The sequence below is a fragment of the Centruroides vittatus genome, unplaced genomic scaffold (genome assembly GCF_030686945.1).
Source record: "Centruroides vittatus isolate TY-2023 unplaced genomic scaffold, ASM3068694v2 contig_18, whole genome shotgun sequence".
In the NCBI taxonomy this organism is placed as follows: Eukaryota; Metazoa; Arthropoda; class Arachnida; order Scorpiones; family Buthidae; genus Centruroides; species Centruroides vittatus.
Window position 1 is genome coordinate 1,526,494 of NW_027121101.1, and position 7,182 is coordinate 1,533,675.

The window sequence follows — 7,182 nt, forward strand, 5'->3', positions numbered from 1 at the left end:
TTCATATATACAAAAAGTAGGCTTATTTCCATAATTTTTTAAGTGATGTTTCAAATATGTTCGCGCGGCAGATTAACGCGTGTCATGGGCCGGATTTAGCTGAGGCGTAGTTTGGGCACCACTGAAGTAGCAGATAATTTCATTACATTGTACATATGTAAAATAAATGTAATGGTTTTATGGGAGGGATGAAGCCTCTTTTTGTTCAGAAAGCGCTAACAGCAAGAGGGATGCAATGGTTTTAGAAGAATTATAATCTGTAAATAACGGAAGATGTTGCGGATTATTACGTAATGTTTCTATTAGAACGATGAAATTAAACTTTTGACGGCTGAATGGTTGAGGTAGTAAATAAATTAGCCTTCCACTCTAGATAGCCGGATTCATTTCTCAGATTATAAAATCTGTGGAATATGTTTCTTGTTTTTATCACACGATTGTTTATCTGGTTTTTATTTTAAATATCGACCATGTAATAAACTAAATAATGTGCGAGGCACGTACACAACGCATGACAATTTAAGTTATGAATTTTTTCATATTACTAAACATAACTTGCACAATTGTAGATAACTTGAAGTTATGACGCTATAATAAGTACGATAAAATTTTAAATAATAAAGCTACTTTAAATGTTCTAAGAAACTTTAATGAAATATAAAATATTTTAATGTTTTTGAAAGAGTATTATTACTATATTTTAAAAACTTAAATAAGTTTTATATTGTTAGCATAAAACGATTTCAAAGCAAATTAAACCGATCTTCACATTACAGTTGCTCGAAGAATGCCCCCAAAAAAAGAAAAGAAAAAGAAATCCAGCAACGAGTACTAAAACTTTCCGGGCAAACAAATTTAAAATTGTATATGAAATTTAAAATTGTATAAGATTTTATTAATAAAACTTTTTCTACTATTATTTATCATAAAATGGTTAAAAAAATTAAATTTAAGAGTAGAAATGAGTTATATAATTAAAAAAAAAAAGTTGTAAATTTTAATAACGAGTGAATTCGTCATTAAGTCCGATTTCACACAAGATATGACATATGGGTTCACTTTCGATCTTTAACCACCAAAACTTAATAGCATCGATGCTCCTTATACACAATTTACTTCATTCCGAGATATTAAACGGAACAGACACCAACACGTACACATGGGATTTTTCCATCTTTTTGACTTCAGGAAATCTCAAAACGTAAAGATTTTCAAAAATCTTGGAGGGTCAAATTCCAATACCTCCCATGTTATATACATAACAAGCCGAAAAAGTAAAAAATATTGAGATGTTAAACTTACTTTTCCACATATCGATAAACATACTTACGTATTGCTATAATCGATGTAAATTACACATTGGTATTATTAAGGGTATTCAAAATCCGTAGCTTATCTCGCTATAACGGTTTTATTAAAAGTCACAAAAGTATCGCTTTTCTCGATTTCTTTTTCTTTAGTACAGATTCTATGGGAAAAGCAAACGGCTTAATGGTTCCCTGATTATCAAAACTTGCCAACATAGAGACCAGAGTCGTTTTGTTATTTAAAAAATCCTGCAACAAATTGCGTAACTATCCCGGCTGTTATTAGATGTTATTTTAAAGAACTTTTAAAATATTAAGCATAATAAATAAATAAAATTGTGCGTTGCGTCATCTGTTATGAGATTTTGTTATAAGAAACTTTTAATATTTTTAATTACTATAAAATAGCAAAAAACATAATTTTCGGGGGAAGGGACGCGTTTTATAAAAAGTTGTAAATATTAAAATAATGAATAAAATCTTCATTAAGTGCTATTTCTCTCGAGATATGACATGTGACCCACTATTCCCTCACCCCCTTGACCTTTCACAACCAAAATTTAACACCAGCAGAGTCGACCTTTCTTTATAGACTCTTCTCCGCCAATATGTATGCAATCTTTAATTATCATTCTATGATTTAAAAAATGTATCAGATCTATGAAAAAATATTTCTTATATATGATTTATTTGTATGATACGGTATTTACAAAAAAATTATGTAGAATATTTTTCGGTTAATGTTACCCTAGGTCACAAAATGGCGGCGGCTGGATTTTTTCCCCATCCTGGCGACCGCGGTGGGGAAAAATTTTTTCCCTAGAGTCGTGACGTCGACGCCTTGGAGAATTTTACAGGGAGGTTTATTTATTAAACTTTGGTGATTAAAGGTCGAGGGAGTAGGAGATAATGGGAATCGTGTGTATCTCCAGTAGGGTCAAAGGTTAATGACGATTTTACTCGTTATTACCATTTACAATTTTTCATAAAACACATCCCTACCCTCTAAATTTTTGCCATTTTAAAATACTGTAGTTAAAAATATATTAAAAAAATTTAAAATAAAATATCATAACAGATGGCGCCACCAAATGTCGCCGGGAAAGTTAAGCAACTCGTGGCTGGATTTTTGTACTTTGATATAATATATCATAATGCTTGATCTACATTTTTATTCTCGAAAGTCTGCAAATCTAATCATTAAATAATAGAAGTTTTGCAAATTATGAAATTAGATTATAACAACATTATTAAATTATAAAATTAAACATAATCACAAGAAGCTGGTAACTATTTGATTATTTATAAAAGATTGAAAATTCTAAATTAAATACTTTCTTTTATGTAAAAATGATTTTTTTCCATTTATTTCTATTGAAACAGTTTCAAAAAGTTGTGTAAAGTCATTGTTCAAAAGTTCAAAAAGTCATTGAATGCATGCATTGTAAGTGATTTTATGGACCTGTAATGAGTTAAATTATGTTTTATTTTATTTTTTTTTAAATGTGACAAAATTCTTAACTGCAATAAATTTATAATCAACATTTATTTTTCTAAAATTTCTAATTATCTCTTATAAAAATTTTAATTTAGATAACATAAAAGCGTTATTAGTTAACGATTGATTGTTTAAAAAAAAGTTAATTGGAATCTAATGATTTCATTTCCTCTTTTAGCAGGGAACGTTAAAATCCTGTGAATGACCGGATTTCCTACTGGCTGAATTATGTCGGTAAAACTAGATATTTTATATGTTAGAAGACAAATATATATATATTAAAATTTTTACTTATTATATATATATTAATAATATATATTAATTATATTAATAATTATATTAATAATTAATATTATATTATATTAAGTTATATAATAATATACAGTAGAGCGTCGAAAAGTGGAACCAATTGGGGACTGGGGTCCTTCCAGTTAATGATTTGTTCCAGTTTCCGACTTTGTACGAAAAAATACATTAACCTGTCCGATGTTCAAATTTTTCTCCGTTGCGTATCGCTTCCTGTTGAATTTTTCTCCGTTGCGTGTCGCTTCGTGTTGAATTTTCGTCGATTTTAAGCCTAACGAAAATTTTTATAATAATCATCGAGGCTATCGTATCGTTAAAAATTATTTCTGCATTTTGTACAAACAAAATAAATATATTAAAGAATATAAAAAACATGAAAATTATACTTTAGAAGTAAATTTAGTATCAAAAACATTCGATTCAGCACGACACAGTCCGACTGAAAATCGTTCCACTTTCCGGCCATTCCACTTACCGACGTTCCACTTATCGACGCTCTACTGTATAACTTTAAAATATATATTGTCTTATTGCCTTATGTACAGGTACTGTATATATTAATGTTGTAATACAGTAAAATCTGCGTAAACCGGAATCGCACCGTACCGAATTTTTACCGTTTTGGAAGGTTTTACTAATTTTTCTCAGTAATTCCCAAAATTTTTCGAGCCACTGTCCCCTTGGTTCCATAAACTTATACCCAACGCTCTCAACCGTCCCCTAACCCATTTTTCCTTGTGAGAAAGGCTTGGAAATATTCTTAGAAACCAGTGGCGTGCAGTGACCTTTGATTTTTTTTTTTTTTTTTTTAACTCTTTTCGCCCTGTGGGCACTAAGAGGGCCTCTTTTAGTAGGCCCATTATGGGTTCGGCCAGGCCCACAATGGGGCGACCGGGTGGTGAGGGACGGGGCCCGACATATCCGAACGGACCACCCCCCGAAAAATTCCTGGGGATTATTCGACCCGTTCGGATTCGATCCCGGGTCCCCCAGAGCGGTAGGCTGCCACCTTTACCGCTCGGCCATCCGGCCGTCCGACCTTTGATGTTAGGGAAGCTGTACCCGTCCTGGATAGAATCATTGGAAGAGTTATACGATATTTTGATGTGTAGCATCCACCAGCTAAACCGCGTGAGATTGGTGCTTTGTAAAGCGCATGCGCGAATGAGTATAATCTGGCTGCTTTACACGATTCAGATATTTTCGTCGTGGAAGCCGTGCCGTATTCGATAATACGGCGCTTCCATTGGGAATATGCATATACGAATTTATATTCGAATATACCAGGCCTGGCCAACCCGCGGTCTGTCACGTTAAATTGTGTGGCCCGCTAACTCGATATTATATATCTATTAAAACTTTTGTTTCCCGTTATGTGTATACTAAAACAATTAAATAAATGAAAATTTGCATGTCATTGTTATAGTGCACAAGTGCGAGTACAAACTCTTGGTATAATAAAATCTTATTCATTTTGTATTTGTTTTACTTTTTTAAAAGCATATGTTTGCCTAAATTGTGGCCCACCGTAATGTTACACGTGATCAAAGTGGCCCGCGAAACAATTTGGGTTGGCCAGGCCTGGAATATACAATAGTAATCTTATCGTTGTTTTTCACGTATAAAAATTTGTAACAAAATACATAGTGCGATTATAATAAAATATTAATTTTAAATAATTCAGAGTATGTTAAAGTACGAAAATAATCGCACGATATGTATTTATATTTTATAAAATACAAGGGAGCGGCGCTTCCACCACTTCCATGGATGGCACGCCAGTGTTAGAACACTTTTCTATGAATCTCACACTTTGTACACTGTTCTCCACGTCTGGAAACCATTAAACGCGATGTTTCTTCTTACCCGCCCAACCCTTGCAATGATTACCGTTCAGTATCCTGCTTCCAGCTTCCCCTGCCGCCCACTTGCTTCTTTCACCGCCATGATTTACTCACCTCACAGGGGGGCGGTAGAGCCCAATTTGGGTGGGAACCACTGCTCTAAACTATAGATTAATGTCGCGCAGTTATGACCACTTTTTATAGTAAATTCACTTTATTTACTGCACATAAAAACATATTATTAGATTTGAATCCAAAATGATTCCAACTAAAGATGGTAATATCGAATGCAAGAATTGAGAACTATTTAATTTTAATAAGCCCTCGTTGTTAGGCGAGAACTTGTGCAAAGTATCTGAATACTTCTCGCTACAGTCCTTATAAACTCACAAGATAACAAACAAGCGAATTTGAGTTCAAAGAACTGGTGTTTCACTCAGCCGTCGGAAATTCTAATCGCATTACCGAGACCAAATAATTTAGCTTCTCGAAGAATTTTAATACTCTAATCATTCACTTCGATCTCTAACTACCAACAATGTTAATCGGCTTGTTCTTGAATAGTCGATACTACTTAGTTACTAACAACCCCAGTATTTTTCAATCATTTTCTAATACTGGAACATTAACTTGGTAATTTTCTTGCGGTACCCTTACTTCTTTATCAATGTAGAGTTATTTCGCTTTGTAATACACATAAGTGTTATGGCGCTGCTTGGCACTATATTTCGCTGCATTTCTGAGGTGTCGCTGCTGCAACATTCCTGTACAAAATCACTGAATTACTAAGACAAATCGACACTTTAACAGCACTGTGTTATCTTATTCTCATTGTTTTCAACGAGTTACACCCTCGAGAATTAGGTTCTCAGGTTCTCTTGAAATTCTCAATTCTTAAAAGTATTCGATTCTGCCCCAGGTTAATTTTAACAACGACTAATATTAACAAAGATTTGTGTCCTAATGTTCCCCTCGTCGTGTGACCTCGTTTTTCTGAAACGATTCGAACTGATTCTTGAAATACAGTTTGTCACGCTCTGTGGTAACCTGGATATACCTGGAAGCGATTTTACTAATTTGTCTACAAGTGAAATCTTAATTTTTTTGCTTTATTCGGGTTACATTTTTCGTATCCAAAAACCTTGTTTCCGCTTTAAATAGGTTCCTAGCTTAACAAAAAATTGTTCCGTCTGAAGTTACTTTATCCGTTTATACATGTCTTCGTTTTATTCGGAGTTTGTTTTAATACTGTAATAATATTTTAACATAAAATAATGAAACCGAAATTACCGTTTTAACATTGAGAAAATTCATTTTCACAATTGTTTTACATTAATTTATTTAATAATTTTATGTAATATAACTTCATATTTCATAGTCACAATTGTTATAACTTCATCATTACGTATTCGAATGGAATTTTAATATAATTTTTAAAAAATCTTATATCATTAAATATTTAAAAAATTAATGATAAAATCCTATATTTAATCGTCGTATCGATAGTATTAAATATATTTTCTTTTATTTCAATTTAAAAAAATTGAACAAACTAAGATAAAATACAATTACAGTGTATTTTTAAAATTGATTGCAATGTAAAGTATATTAATTTATCATATTTATTTAGATTTTCTTTTTATATATAAAGGTAATTTTTAGAGTTACGTTTATAAATATAGAAAAACTGGATTGCATGACAATTAATTAAAGGAGATTATTTAAATGTTTATAAGTTAAAATCTATGATAGGAGAATGACCGTCTCTCTTATCAGCAACCATTAATCACCTCTGTCTACTTAATTCTTTTAATTCCAAGAAATTTTGAGAACAGATGAATGGACAGACAGATAGACGAGAAAATTTTAACTTTTCGCTTTTTCAATTTTTGAGAAATTTTTCGGAAAGACAACGAGAAAATCTTTTAGAAATTTAATAAAAAGTCTTATTACAATATAAAAACGATTAAAATATTTTTTAATATTTTAATTTTTCAGTAATGGCCTTGTTTAAATATAAATTTTGTACGTTTTTTTTTTTTAAAACTTGCATCTTAAAATTTTAAAAATTAACTTGTATATAGATAAAGTTTTAATTGATTTTCATTAAGTAAACATTTTTTTTATCGTGCTAAAACATTAAAAATACGAATTTAAATATACGTGTATAGAGAGCAAGATCAAGAGACTTCAAGATGCATTTAAGCTATAGTCTCTGGCATAACAA